The sequence below is a fragment of the Aethalodelphis obliquidens genome, unplaced genomic scaffold (assembly GCF_003676395.1).
Source record: "Aethalodelphis obliquidens isolate GAN/ISIS:26980383/991018 unplaced genomic scaffold, ASM367639v1 scaffold34, whole genome shotgun sequence".
Taxonomy (NCBI): Eukaryota; Metazoa; Chordata; class Mammalia; order Artiodactyla; family Delphinidae; genus Aethalodelphis; species Aethalodelphis obliquidens.
Genome location: NW_020837978.1, coordinates 3,302,323 through 3,317,962, shown reverse-complemented (window position 1 = coordinate 3,317,962; position 15,640 = coordinate 3,302,323). Strand labels below are relative to the sequence as shown.

At 44.3% G+C, this 15,640-nt stretch overlaps 1 non-coding gene across 1 annotated transcript; it reads right to left on the bottom strand.

The window, feature by feature from the left end:
• Nucleotides 1-1,032: 1,032 nt before the first annotated feature.
• On the bottom strand, nt 1,033-1,094 carry LOC113631874 (U7 small nuclear RNA). Its single transcript, XR_003437590.1, has one exon. It is a non-coding gene; the product is annotated as a U7 small nuclear RNA (small nuclear RNA).
• Between the last annotated feature and the right edge of the window lie 14,546 nt (nt 1,095-15,640).

Genomic DNA, 15,640 nt, shown 5'->3' with positions numbered 1-15,640 from the left:
GGTGGGAATGTAAATTGGTGTAGCCAATGTGGAGAACAGTATGGAGGTTCCTCAAAAAATTTAAATAGAACTACCATATCATCTAGCAATTCTACTTCTCAGTATTTATCTTAAGGAAATAAAAACACTAACTGAAAAAGATATCTGCACCCCCACGTTCATTGCAGCATTATTTACAATAGCCAAGACATGGAAACAACCTAAGTGTCCATCAGTGAATTAATGTGTAAAGAAGATGTCATAAACAAACTAACATACAATGGAATATCATTCAGTCATAAAAAGAAGGAAACCCTGCCATTTGTAACAACATGGATGGACCCTGCGGGCATGCTAAGTGAAATATGTCAGACGGAGAAAGACAAATACTGCATGATCTCTCTTATACGTGGAATCTAAAAAGAAACCAAACAGCAAAGCCAAGTTCATAGCTACAAGGAACAGATTGGTGGTTGCTAGAGGTGAGGGAGGTGGGTAGTGTGTGGGGAGGAGAAAGGGGTAAAGAGATTCAAAAGGTGCACGTTTCCAGTATAAAATAACTAACTCCTGGGGATGTAATGTGTAGCAGGATGAGTATAGTTAACACTACTGTATTGCATATATGAAAGTTGCTAAGAGACTAGATCGTTAAAATTCTCATCACAAGAAAAAAAGTAACTGTGGTGACGGATGTTAACTTAACGTGGGGATCATTTCATAACACATGCATATATCAAATCATTACGCTGTGTACCATAAGCTTATACAATGTTATATCTCAATCATATCTCAAGCAAACTGGGGAAAAAAGAAATTTTTATTGATCTTTTCCTTTTGGGTTAGTCTTTTTTGTGTCCTGTTGAAGAAATCCTTACCTGTCTCCTAAGGAGTTTTTGAAATCTGCACATGCCTATTAAGCCCTACTTTGTTTCTTCCTTTTCTAAGTGAAAGCAGGTTTATTGATAGAGATACCCATTCCATAGGCAGAATGTTGTCCGTCTAAGAAGGTGACAGCCGTCAAACCCTACTTTTCTGATGTTTTTTTTTTCCCCCTTGGGTTTCCCAGTGTGGACCAGGAAACCTGCTTGACATCTTCCAGAAGAGCTGTAACGCTCTGATGCTTATTTGTGTCAGAAGCGAACTAGGCCTTTCACAGGTGTAATTGCTTATTTTGCGGGAAAACACTATGTTCCTCATCATTAGCCCAAACCCGGACACGAACGATATGCTGGAGCATTTCCACGGCCACCACACGTCCGGACAGGCTTCCTGCATTGGAGGGGATGGGCCTGGGTACAGCAGGGAGAGAGCCAGGCGGTACCCGTTCCCGGCCCCACCTGCATCCTGCAAGCGTGGGGCGCTGGTGGGAACAGGCGTGATGTCCTCCGGACAGAGCCAAGCCAGAGACATCCTTGTGCAAACAGATTGAGGGTAGAGAAGAATCTGTTTTACGCTGACCTGGGGCTCCAGGGGCTGCGTGGACTGGGAAAGGGGTGAAACGCGGGTGACGAGTCAAACCCATTTCACCTGCCGCCGTTGCTAATCAAGGTCGCTTGAAGACTTGCGTGTTCTCCACGCAGCACGTAGCCTAAAGAAAAAAGATGTTGGCCTGAGTTGTTTTCCAGAATCTTGGAGTCACCTGTGTCTAGTTTGAGCTCAGCTGGTTAAGACTGGATGGGACCACCGGCCCTCCAGGTGGGCATGCGCGAGTGTCCGCTCGATGACCTCTTGAACGTGCAGAGGCCTGGAGCTTAGTTACGCCTGCGCAGAACCTCGGTTCCGCAGCTTTTTCCAATCACCTTTCCCCACGCTCCCCGCCCTCTACCGCCCGGGCTTCTTTATTCCGCATCCCATAAATACCCCAGCCGCTAGCCTTTCGGGAGGCGCGTCTCAGGTTTGTCCTGCCGTCTCCTCGCTCGGCTGCTGTGTGAGTGACTCCTCGCTTTGCTGCAGGCCTCGGCGCCTCAGCGTCTTGCCTTGCTGCGCCTCGGGCCAGACGGACTTGGTGCAGTAACGGGGGCAGGTGGAGGAAAAGGTCTAGCAAGCGGAGGACAGAGCGGACAGGATTGAAGCTCTGGGGGAGAAGGGAATGGACGTCCTGTTGAGCAGCTAAGTGGTGCAGGAGCGAGAGGCAGGTTGCAGCGGCCGGCTCCCAGCGTCCTCTTGCTGCGGTTGGTTGTTTGGGTGCCAGAACCGGCCGGGAGCCTGCCGGGGAAGGAGGGGAGGGTTGCCGCCACGTGGGCAGAGGCTGGTCGGGCTGGCCTGCAGGTAGGGCTGTTCTGGGGGAGACTCCCGGGAGCCCGGCCCTACCTGCATCCTGCAAGCGTGGGGCGCTGGTGGGAACTTGCGTGATGTCTTTCGGACAGAGCCAAGCCAGAGACATCCTTGTGCAAACAGATTGAGGGTGGAGAAGAATCTGTTTACGCTCACCTGGAGCTCCAGGGGCCGCGTGGAATGGGAAAGGGGTGAAACCGCGGGTGACGAGTCAAACCCATTTCACCTGCCGCCGTTGCTAATCAAGGTCGCTTGAAGACTTGGTGTTCTCCACGCAGCACGTAGCCTAAAAAAAAAATGTTGGTCTGAGTTGTTTTCCAGAATCTTGGAGTCACCTGTGTCTAGTTTGAGCTCAGCTGGTTAAGACTAGATGGGACCACCGGCCCTCCAGGTGGGCATGCGCGAGTGTCCGCTCGATGACCTCTTGAACGTGCAGAGGCCTGGAGCTTAGTTACGCCTGCGCAGAACCTCGGTTCCGCAGCTTTTTCCAATCACCTTTCCCCACGCTCCCCGCCCTCTACCGCCCGGGCTTCTTTATTCCGCATCCCATAAATACCCCAGCCGCTAGCCTTTCGGGAGGCGCGTCTCAGGTTTGTCCTGCCGTCTCCTCGCTCGGCTGCTGTGTGAGTGAATCCTCCCTTTGCTGCAGGCCTCGGCGCCTCAGCGTCTTGCCTTGCTGCGCCTCGGGCCAGACGGACTTGGTGCGGTAACGGGGGCAGATGGAGGAAAAGGTCCAGTAAGCGGAGGGGCAGAGCAGACGGGATTGAAGCTCCGGGGGAGAAGGGAATGGACGTCCTGTTAGCAGCTAAGTGATGCAGGAGCGAGAGGCAGGTTGCAGCGGCGGCTCCCGGCGTCCTCTTGCTGCGGTTGGTTGGTTGGGTGCCAGATCCGGCCGGGACCCTGCCGGGAAAGGAGGGAGGGTTGCCGCCACGTGGGCAGAGGCTGGTCGGGCTGGCCTGCAGGTAGGGCTGTTCTGGGGGAGACTCCCGGGAGGTGGCCCCGCACCAGCCTTTCACCTGCATCTGTCTCTTGTTTCTGTCGCTCTCCGGGAATTGAGAATTTTAAACACGCCACGCAAGGCCCAACCTACAAAGAGAAAGTACGTATTAGCTCGCTGGGCTCGGAACTGGTATGATAACGTGGTTGCAAATCTTATTTGTGATAAAAAGCGCATCGGTGGCTTTTGGGGGAGAGGTAGGGTGGGGAGGGGCAGGAGGGTGGGTTACAAGGAGGCTCGAGGAAACTTTGCGGTGATGGAGACGGTCACACTTGATTAAGGTGATGATGTCCCCGGCGTACATGCTAAGGGAAATATGTCAGAGAAAGACGAATACTGTATGATCTCACTTATTTGTGGAATCTAAAAGAAAAACAACAAACCAAAGCTGGTGTGAAAACGTATCAAGTCGTACACTTGCAACGTGCCGTTTATTGCGTGTCAATTACCTTCTAACACAGGTGTGGGTAGTTTGCAATGAAGTGGTTCAAGTTACACTTCAGTCACTGGGGTACACGCTTTTCTCCCTAAACCTGCTCCCTACAGGAGCTGTAGGTTCTTCCAAGTGTCCTGGTCACAAGAGACCAACACCTAGAGGCTGATTCAGGAGCTTCCGTGGGATTGCCGACACCTGCCGACACCGCTTTTATGTGTTAGGATTCCAGGAAGGTCCGAGCCAAGGCGAGGCCTTGCCGGACGTACGTGGTAGGAAAGACACAATCCCGCGTCTCCCGCGCACCTCCAGCTACTACGCACGCAGTCGCCGGAGCCTGTGGCTTGAACTTTAAAATCTGCAGGGCCCACGACCAGCATTTCCGTCCTCCTCACAGGTAATGGGATGGTCTTTCCTCCTTCCTGGGAAAATTGGATAATTGAGAGATGGAGGATGGGAGTGAAAACCCTATGGAACGAAGCACACCTGAGTCCCTGGGCAGCTGAGGGCTGGTGCTGCTGTGATAACCACACACTTTGACTGAATAAGAATTACAGGTCATTTCTCCTCCAAACTGTTTATATGATAGTTTCTTACTCCAGGATGCTGTAAACTCCAGAGTAATAAAGCTTTCTAGTAACAAAGGAAGTAAGTGGTAACTGTCGCAACTAACAGACTGCTCCTAACAAAAATTTACAGCAAAGTGTAAATCAACGGACTTTTTTTTTCATTTTACCCAAATTGTGTGGGTCTGGGAGAGTGCTTCGGAGGGTCCCTGATGGGCTGAGCTGCTGCCATGGGGGGTTTGCCCCAGTCTATTTGAGCTGTGCTCTCCATCCTTCTGTTGATTAATAGTTGCTACCAGGCAGCCGGCCCAGGCCTTTGGCAAAGGCTCAGAGGCAGGCAGACGGGTCCCCATATCAGGATCAGAGCCTCATCAGCACAGCCCTCAACCATCTGAGCTTCACCCCCAGAGCAAAAGGAGGGAGAATGCTGAGCCCCCAAGCAAGACGCTAGAAAGGTCCCCCCATCCCCAAACACCCAGAGGTGGACTCCAGGTGACCAAGGGCCTGAGGTGTGAACTGTCTGCTTCACAGTGAAATCTGAAAAGGTTACGTGGTATGCCGGTGGCTCATGCCCCAACATGAGGACGTCTAGCCCAGCAAACTGGAGGCCGTTCTAAGGAAGGACCCACTGGAGCCGTGAGTAGGAACGAGGCTGGTACTCGTATTTCTGAGGGCATGGGTTTCCAAATATTCAGGCAGGTGTCCTTTGGGAATCTGGGTGACGTTTCTCAAGATGGGGACAAAAGGGGCATTCCACCAGCAGGTGTATTTTATAAGAACAGGTTATATAAACACTCCTGTAAAATTGAAACCACTTAACGCTAATTTATTTGAGCAGTAAGTTTCTCAGTGGCACCTACGAGAGATAACAAGTGACAGCAAAACCAAAAGTTCGTATGTTCTGTGCTTTTGTTGTGGGTTTTTGTGGCTGCACTGCGTGGCATGTGGGATCTTAGTTCCCTGCCCAGGGATTGAACCAAAGCCCTTGGTAGTGAAAGCACGGAGTCCTAGCCACTGGAGCGCCGGGGAATTCCCTTGTGCATTTGTAACTATCCCTCACCCCCCAGATCGACTTGGTTCTTGGTTTGGGTAATGGGAGTGAGATGCCAGGCTGGAGTCAGGAGGGAGGGTGCATATTCCAAATGAGCTTGGTTCCTGAGTTTAAGACGGTGAGTGGCAGAAGTTTATGTAACAAAAGATCTGAAAACTGACTGGCTCATGAGCTCTTGAGAGCAAGGACACCTGTAACGGCATATGTGTAACACATGTACAAACGCTTCTAAAATTCAAGAGGCAACGTCACGTTCACATCTGTTTCCAGGTAAAATCAAGTCTAGTTCTCAGCTGCTTGTTTGCAGAGGGCGTGAAAGTGCAGGTGCTCCTGGCTCCTTCCCCAGCTACGTGCACCTGGCCCCTGGGGTGTGCGGAGCCCAGGGGACAGTGTGGGGCAGAGGACCCTGGGGTGTCTGGAGCCCAGGGGACAGTGCAGGGCAGAGCTACGCTCCTGGGTATGATTTGGTTGCTGTCAAATACCTGCTGCAACCCTTACTAGGGAGTGACCTTAGGGAAATCACGTAACCTCCCTAAGTCTGTTTTCTTACCTGAAAAATGGAATAGGTTGATTCTAATATAATTAGATGGCTGAATGATTCCTATGGTAAGTAGTAAACACTCATTATATGAATATACACTATATCACTGTCACTGATAACATTGAGTTGCACCAATGTCCGTTGTACAGGCATAAAACCATTTCTGTATCCAGTCCCTTATAAAGTGATGTGTGGTTTTTTTGTTTTTGTTTTTTTTTCTTGTTTGTTTTTGGGGTTTTTTTTGGCCGTGCAGCATGGCTTGCGGGATCTTAATTCCCCGACCAGGGATCAAACCTGTGCCCCGTGCAGTGGAAGCACCGAGTCCTAACTACTGGACCGCCTGGGAATTCCCCAAAGTGATGTTAAAATGCAGAGAATAGGGTTTCCCTGGTGGCGCAGTGGTTGACAGTGCGCCTGCCGATGCAGGGGACGCGGGTTCGTGCCCTGGTCCGGGAGGATCCCGCGTGCTGCGGAGCGGCTGGGCCCGTGAGCCATGACCGCTGAGCCTGCGCGTCCGGAGCCTGTGCTCCGCGGCGGGAGAGGCCACGGCAGTGAGAGGCCCGCGTACCGCAAAAAAAAAAAAAAATGCAGAGAATAAACAGGGTCTCTCTCCTCCCTGGCTCCAGTGGTAAACGACCCTCAGTTCCCTGGGTCGTGGGTGGCTCTTCAGGGCCACCACAGCTCGGCAGCAGGCTGCCCCAGAGTGAGCAGGGAGAGGCAGAAAGAGCAAGTCCCAGTATCTCACAGTCTGATCTCAGGAGCGACAACCTGTCACTTCTGCCGTTTTCCACTTGTCTTAAAAAGTCGTTGGGTCCAGTTGCCACGGAAGAGGAGGGTGCGAGTCCCCAGAGGCGCGATCAGTAGGAGGAAATTTAGAAGTTTCCGTATTCACACTTGGGAACTCGAAAAAATAAAACACAAAACCAGTTACATGACTGAATATCCCACCCCCGTTGAAGACGCAAGAAGGTCAGGTGCTATCCGTTGCGGAGACGTGCCAGCATCTCCGTTGATGGTTTGGCACTTGTCTGTTTTCTGGAGAAGCACCGTCAGTTTTTGCTTTCTATGTTGAGGATAGATGAGTAGGTACACACTTGGAATTGTTTTGTCTTTTAGTAGAACTCAGCTGTCATTCCGCAGTAAAGCTTTTTTCTAACATGCTTTAACAGATATTTTGGTGTTAATGCGGCTACACCAGTTGTTTTGGGGTTTTTGGTTAGTATTTACACAGTATATATTTTCCACTTTACCTTCAACTCTTCAGTTGTAGATGTTTGTAAAGAGCATATATGTATATCTACTTCACACAAGCATTTAGTCTCCCTTCACTTAACATATTAATACTTTGAGCTAAAAGCCACACCAACTATGTTTATTATTTGTCCATTTTTGTTATTTTGGATCAAATATTTTCCCACTTTTTCCCTATGTTGAGAGGATGTGTACATTTTAAAAAGGAGAGGGCTTCCCTGGTGGTGTGATGGTTGAGAGTCCGCCTGCCGCTGCAGGGGACACGGGTTCGTGCCCCGGTCCGGGAGGATCCCACGTGCCGTAGAGCGGCTGGGCCCGTGAGCCGTGGCCGCTGAGCCTGCGCGTCTGGAGCCTGTGTTCCACAACGGGAGAGGCCACAGCAGTGAGAGGCCTGTGTACTGCAAAAAATAAATAAAAATAAATAAAAAATGGAGAATCCAAATACCATAAAATTAACTATTTTAGAGTGTAATATTCAATGGTTTTTAGTATATTCATAGGGTTGTGCAAAGATCACTAATTTCAGAACGTTTTCACTCCCCAGTTAAAACCCTGTGCTCACTAGCAGTCACCCCTCTTGCTCTCGCCCCCCTCGGTCCCTGGCAACTACCAATCTCCTTTCTGTTTCTATGGACTTGTCTGTTCGGGCATCTCATCTAAATGGAGTCATGCAACACGTGGCCTCTTGTGTCTGCTTTTTCCACTTAGCATGATGCTTTTGAGGCTCAGCCACTTTATGGCGGGTATCAATACTTCATTTTTATTGCCAACTAGCTTTCCATTTCTTGGCTATACCGTACTCTGGTTATCTATTCATTTGTTAATGGACATCTCAGTTGTTTCTACTTTTTGACTAATGAATAATGGTGCTAAGAACATTTGTGTACAAGTATTTGAGTATTTGTTTTTAGTTTTCTTGGTTATATAATTGGGAATGAGAATTGCAGAATTATATAGTAACTCTCTGTTTAACTTTTTTGTGGAACTATCGAGCTATTTTTCCACAGTGGCTGCACCATTTTATATTCCTGCGAGCAGTATAGGTTTCCAGTTTTTCCACATTTTCATCAATGTTGGGTATTTTCTATTTTTTCCATTATAGCCATCCTAGTATATTGAAGTGGTATGTGATTATGGTTTTTTTAAAAATGTTTATTTGGCTGTGCTGGGTCTTTAGTTGCAGCATGCAGGATCTAGTTTCCTGACCACAGATCGAACTTGGGCCCCCTGCGTTGGGAGCATGGAGTCTTAACTGCTGGACCACCAGGGAAGTCCCTCATTAAGGTTTTGATTTGCATTTCCCTAATGATTAATGTTATATTGAATATCTTTTCATGTGCTTACTGGCCATTTGTATATCCTTGGAGAAATGTCTATTCAGATCCTTTGCCCATTTTTAAATTGTGTTGTCTCTTTACTGTTGAATTGTAAGAGTTCTTCATATAATCTGGACAGTAGACCCTCATAACATTTATAATTTGCAAAAAACTTTCTCTAGTCTGTGAGTTGCCTTTTCCCTTTCTTGGTAGTGTTATTTGAAGTACAAAGCTAAAAAAAAATATTTTTTGACAAAGTCCAACTTATTTTTTTCTTTGGTTTTGCCTTTAGTGTCGTACCTAAAATATTGCCTAATCCAAGATCATGAGAAGTTATACCTATGTCTTCTGAAAGTTTTATATTTGTAGGTCTTAGATTGTTTTGTTTTTAATCCATTTTGAGTTTTGTTTATGGTGAGTCCAATTGATGCTTTTGCATGTAGATATCCAGTTGTCCCAGAATCATTTATGAAAAAGACTATTCTATCCCTATTGAGTGATCTTGGCATCCTTGTTGAAAATCAATTGATTATAGATGTAAGGGTTTACTTCTGGACTCTGTTTTATTCCATGGATCCATATGTCTTTCCTTATGCTAGTACCACACTGTCTTGATTGCTGTAGCCCTGCAGTAAGTTTTGAAATTGGGAAGTGTGCGACCTCCAACTTTGTCTTCACTTTCAAGATTGAATTGGCTCTCCTGGATCCCTTGCATTTTCATATGAATTTTAGGACTAGTGCATCCATTTCTGCAAAAAAGGCAGTTGGAATTTTGATAGGGATTTCACTGAATCTGTAGACAAATTTAGTTTTGCCAGTTTAACAATGTTAAGTTTCCCACTCCATATGAATGTCTATTTATTTAGGTCACCTTTAATTCTTTCAGCAGTGTGTCGTAGTTTCCAGTGCACAGGTCTTGCACTTCTTTGGTTAATGTATTCCTAATAGTTTTATTATTTTTGATTCTTTTGTAGATGGAATTGTTAATTTCATTTTCAGATTGTTTATTGCTAGTGTATACAATAGCTAGCGATACAATTGATTTCTGTATATTGATCTCGTATCCTGCAACCTTATCTACTCTCTTGGCAACTTACAGATGTACAACACAGCATTAACTATAAGTTGTTGCTGTACGTCACGTCCCCGTGACTTATTTATTTTATAACTGAAATTCATACCTCTTGATCCCCTTCATCCATTTCACCCACCCCTCCCACCCCTATCTCTGGCAACTACCCATCTGTTTTCTGTAGCTATGAGCTTGGTGGGTTTGTTTTATTTTGAATTTTACATGTGAGATCATACAGTGTTCGTCTTTCTCTGACTCATCTCACTTAGCATAATGCTCTCAAGGTTTATCCATATTGTCACAAATGGCAAGATCTCATTGTTTTTTCTGGCTGAGTAATATTCCATTTTTCTTGTGTAATTGTCCTGGCTAGAACCTTCAATAAAATTTTGGATAGAAGTGGCAAGAGCAAACATCTTTCTCTTGTTCCTGATTTTCGGGTGAAAGTTTTCACACTGTTAAGTATGATGTTAGCTATGGGTTGTTCATAGATGCCCTTTATCAAGTTAAGGATATCCCTTCTATCCCTGTTATTTTTTTTTAATTTTATTTTTTGGCTGCGTTGGGTCTTCGTTGCTGCGCGCGGGCTTTCTCTAGTTGCAGCGAGCAGGGGGCTACTCTTTGTTGTGGTGCACGGGCTTCTCATTGTGGTGGCTTCTCTTGTTTTGGAGCACAGGCTCTAGTGAGTGAACTTCAGTAGTTGTGGTACGTGAGCTCAGTAGTTGTGGCTCACGGGCTCTAGAGTGCAGCAGGCTCGGTAGTTGTGGTGCACAGGCTTAGTTGCTCCACGGCATGTGGGATCTTCCCAGACCAGGACTCGAACCCATGTCCCCTGCATTGGCAAGGAGGATTCTTAACCACTGAGCCACCAGGGAAGTCCCTATCCCTGTTTGTTGAGTGTTCTTTATTATGATGACTGTCAGATTTTTCAAGTGCTTTTTCTGCATTTGAGATGATCATGTAGTTCTATCCTTCATTTTATCAATATTGTATATCGATGTGTGTGTGTGTGTGTGTTGAACTGAGCTTGCATTCATGAAATAAATCACACTTGGTCACGGTGTGTGATTTTTATATGGTGCCAGATAATTTTGTAGAGAATTTTTGCTCTTATATTAATATTGATTTGTAGTTTCCTTCTCTTGTGATGTCTTTGTGTGATTTTGGTATTAGGGTAATATTGGCCTCATACACTAAGTTAAAAAGTGTTCTATTTCTTGGAAGCATTTACAAAGGAACTGATTCCTCCTTTTTCTTTAATTTTATTTTTTATATAGCAGGTTCTTATTACTTAATCTATTTCATACATATTAGACAATACATGTCAATCCCAATCTCCCAATTCATCCCACCACCCCGCAACACCACTTTTCCTCCTTGCTGTCAATATGTTTTTTCTCTACATCTGTGTCTCTGTCTCTGCCTTGCAAACCGGTTCATCTGTACTATTTTTCTAGATTCCACGTATATATGTTAATGTACGATATTTGTTTTTCTCTTTCTGACTGACTTCACTCTGTATGACAGTCTTTAGGTCTATCCATGTCTCAATAAATGACTCAGTTTCGTTCCTTTTTATGGCTGAGTAATATTCCATTGTATATATACCACATCTTCTTTATCCATTCATCTGTTGAGGGGTATTTAGGCTGCTTCCATGACCTGGCTATTGTAAATAGTGCTGCAACGAACATTGGGGTGCATGTGTCTTTTTGAATTGCTGTTTTCTCTGGCTATATGCCCAGTAGTGGGATTGCTGGGTCATATGGTAATTCTATTTTTAGTTTAGTTTTTTTTTTTCTTTCTTTTTTTTTCTTCCGGTATGTGGGCCTCTCACTGTTGTGGCCTCTCCCATTGCGGAGCACAGGCTCCGGACGCGCAGGCTCAGCGGCCATGGCTCACGGGCCCAGCTGCTCTGCGGCACGTGGGATCTTCCCGGACTGGGGCATGAACCCGTGTTCCCTGCATCGGCAGGCGGACTCTCAACCACTGCGCCACCAGCGAAGCCCTATTTTTAGTTTTTTAAGGAACCTCCATACTGTGCTCCATGGTGGCTGTATCAATTTACATTCCCACCAACAGTGCAAGAGGGTTCCCTTCTCTCCACACCCTCTCCAGCATTTGTTGTTGGTAGATTTTCTGATGATGCCCATTCTAACTGGTGTGAGGTGATACCTCATTGTAGTTTTGATTTGCATTTTTCTAATAATTAGTGATGTTGAGTAGGTTTTCATGTGCCTCTGGGCCATCTGTATGTCTTCTTTGGAGAAATGTCTATTTAGGTCTTCTGCCCATTTTCGCATTGGGTTGTTTGTTTCTTTAATATTGAGCTGCATGAGCTTCCTTGTATATTTTGGAGGTTAATCCTTTGTCCGTTGATTTGTTTGCAAATATTTTCTCCTATTCTGAGGGTTGTCTTTTCGTCTTGTTTATGTTTTCCTTTGCTGTGTGAAAACTTTGAAGTTTCATTAGGTCCCATTTGTTTTTGTCTTTATTTCCATTACTGTAGGAGGTGGATCAAAAAAGTTCTTGCTGTGATTTATGTCAAAGAGTGTTCTTCCTATGTTTTCCTCTAAGAGTTTTATAGTGTCTGGTCTTACATTTAGGTCTCGAATCCATTTTGAGTTTATTTTTGTGTATGGTGTTAGGGAGTATTCTAATTTCATTCTTTCACATGTAGCTTTCCAGTTTTCCCATCCCAGCACCACTTATTGAAGAGACTGTCTTTTCTCCATTGTATATCTTTGCTTCCTTTGTCATAGATTAGCTGACCATAGGTGCATGGGTTTATCTCTGGGCTTTCTATCTTGCTCCATTGATCTATGTTTCTGTTTTTGTGCCAGTACCATATTGTCTTGATTACTGTAGCTTTGTAGTATACTCTGAAGTCAGGGAGTCTGATTCCTCCAGCTCTGTTTTTGTCCCTCAAGACTGCTTTGGCTCTTCGGGTTCTTTTGTGTCTCCATACAAATTTTAAGATGATTTATTCTAGTCCCATAAAAAATGCCATTGGTAATTTGATAGGAATTGCATTGAATCTGTAGATTGCTTTGGGTAGTATAGTCATTTTCACAATATTGATTCTTTCAATCCAAGAACTTGGTATATCACTCCATCTGTTGGTATCATTTTTTTTTTTTTTTTTTAGTATTCTACTACTTAGTCTTTTTTTTTAAACATCTTTATTGGGGTATAATTGCTTTACAATGGTGTGTTAGTTTCTGCTTTATAACAAAGTGAATCAGTTATACATATACATATGTTCCCATATCTCTTCCCTCTTGCGTCTCCCTCCCTCCCACCCTCCCTATCCCACCCCTCCAGGCTGTCACAAAGCACCGAGCCAATATCCCTGTGCCATGCGGCTGCTTCCCACTAGCTATCTACCTTACTACATTTGTTAGTGTGTATATGTCCATGACTCTCTCTCGCCCTGTTACAGCTCACCCTTCCCCCTCCCCATAACCTCAAGTCCGTTCTCTAGGAGGTCTGCGTCTTTATTCCTGCCTTACCCCTAGGTTCTTCATGACATTTTTTTTTCTTAAATTCCATATATGTGTGTTAGCATACGGTATTTGTCTTTTTCTTTCTGACTTACTTCACTCTGTATGACAGACTCTACGTCTATCCACCTCATTACAAATAGCTCAATTTCGTTTCTTTGTATGGCTGAGTAATATTCCATTGTATGTATGTGCCACATCTTCTTTATCCATTCATCTGATGATGGGCACTTAGGTTGTTTCCATCTCTGGGCTATTGTAAATAGAGCTGCAATGAACATTTTGGTACATGACTCTTTTTGAATTTTGGTTTTCTCAGGGTATATGCCCAGTAGTGGGATTGCTGGGTCATATGGTAGTTCTATTTGTAGTTTTTTAAGGAACCTCCATACTGTTCTCCATAGTGGCTGAACCAATTCACATTCCCACCAGCAGTGCAAGAGGGTTCCCTTTTCTCCACACCCTCTCCAGCATTTATTGTTTCTAGATATTTTGATGACGGACATTCTGACTGGTGTGAGATGATATCTCATTGTACTTTTGATTTGCATTTCTCTAATGATTAATGCTGTTGAGCATTCTTTCATGTGTTTGTCGGCAGTCTGTATATCTTCTTTGGAGAAATGTCTATTTAGGTCTTCTGCCCATTTTTGGATTGGGTTGTTTGTTTTTTTGATATTGAGCTGCATGAGCTGCTTATAAATTTTGGAGATTAGTCCTTTGTCAGTTGCTTCATTTGCAAATATTTTCTCCCATTCTGAGGGTTGTCTTTTGGTCTTGTTTATGGTTTCCTTTGCTGTGCAAAAGCTTTGAAGTTTCATGAGGTCCCATTTGTTTATTTTTGTTTTTATTTCCATTAGTCTAGGAGGTGGGTCAGAAAGGATCTTGCTGTGATTTATGTCATAGAGTGTTCTGCCTATGTTTTCCTCTAAGAGTTTGATAGTTTCTGGCCTTATATTTAGGTCTTTAATCCATTTTGAGCTTATTTTTGTGTACGGTGTTAGGGAGTGATCTAATCTCATACTTTTACATGTACCTGTCCAGTTTTCCCAGCACCACTTCTTGAAGAGGCTGTCTTTTCTCCATTGTACATTCCTGCCACCTTTATCAAAGATAAGGTGTCCATATGTGCATGGGTTTATCTCTGGGCTTTCTATCCTGTTCCATTGATCTATCTTTCTGTTTTTGTGCCAGTACCATACTGTCTTGATAACTGTAGCTTTGTAGTATAGTCTGAAGTCAGGGAGCCTGATTCCTCCAGTTCCTTTTTTTTGTTCTCAAGATTGCTTTGGCTATTCGGGGTCTTTTGTGTTTCCATACAAATTGCAAAATTTTTGTTCTAGTTCTGTGAAAAATGCCAGTGGTAGTTTGATAGGGATTGCATTGAATCTGTAGATTGCTTTGGGTAGTAGAGTCATTTTCACAATGTTGATTCTTCCAATCCAAGAACATGGTATATCTCTCCATCTATTTGTATCATCTTTAATTTCTTTCATCAGTGTCTTATAATTTTCTGCATACAGGTCTTTTGTCTCCTTAGGTAGGTTTATTCCTAGATATTTTATTCTTTTTGTTGCAATAGTAAATGGGAGTGTTTTCTTGATTTCACTTTCAGATTTTTCATCATTAGTATAAAGGAATGCCAGAGATTTCTGTGCATTAATTTTGTATCCTGCCACTTTACCATATTCATTAATTAGCTCTAGTAGTTTTCTGGTAGCATCTTTAGGATTCTCTATGTATAGGATCATGTCATCTGCAAACAGTGACAGCTTTACTTCTTCTTTTCCAATTGGATTCCTTTTATTTCCTTTTCTTTGATTGCTGTGGCTAAAATTTCCAAAACTATGTTGAATAAGAGTGGTGAGAGTGGGCAACCTTGTCTTGTTCCTGATCTTAGTGGAAATGCTTTCAGTTTTTCACCATTGAGGATGATGTTTGCTGTGGGCTTGTCATATATGGCCTTTATTATGTTGAGGAAAGTTCCCTCTATGCCTACTTTCTGCAGGGTTTTTATCATAAATGGGTGTTGAATTTTGTCAAAAGCTTTCTCTGCATCTATTGAGATGATCATATGGTTTTTCTCCTTCAATTTGTTAATATGGTGTATCACGTTGATAGATTTGCGTATATTGAAGAATCCTTGCATTCCTGGAATAAACCCCACTTGATCATGGTGTATGATCCGTTTAATGTGCTGTTGGATTCTGTTTGCTAGTATTGAGGATTTTTGCATCTATGTTCATCAGTGATATTGGCCTGTAGTTTTCTTTCTTTGTGACATCCTTGTCTGGTTTTGGTATCAAGGTGATGGTGGCCTCGTAGAAGGAGTTTGGGAGTGTTCCTCCCTCTGCTATATTTTGGAAGAGTTTGAGAAGGATAGGTGTTACCTCTTCTGTAAATGTTTGATAGAATTTGCCTGTGAAGCCATCTGGTCCTGGGCTTTTCTTTGTTGGAAGATTTTTAATCACAGTTTGAATTTCAGTGCTTGTGATTGGTGTGTTCATATTTTCTGTTTCTTCCTGATTCAGTCTTGGCAGGTTGTGCATTTCTAAGAATTTGTCCATTTCTTCCAGATTGTCCATTTTATTGGCATAGAGTTGCTTGTAGTAATCTCTCATGATCTCTTTTATTTCTGCAGTGTCAGTTGTTACCTC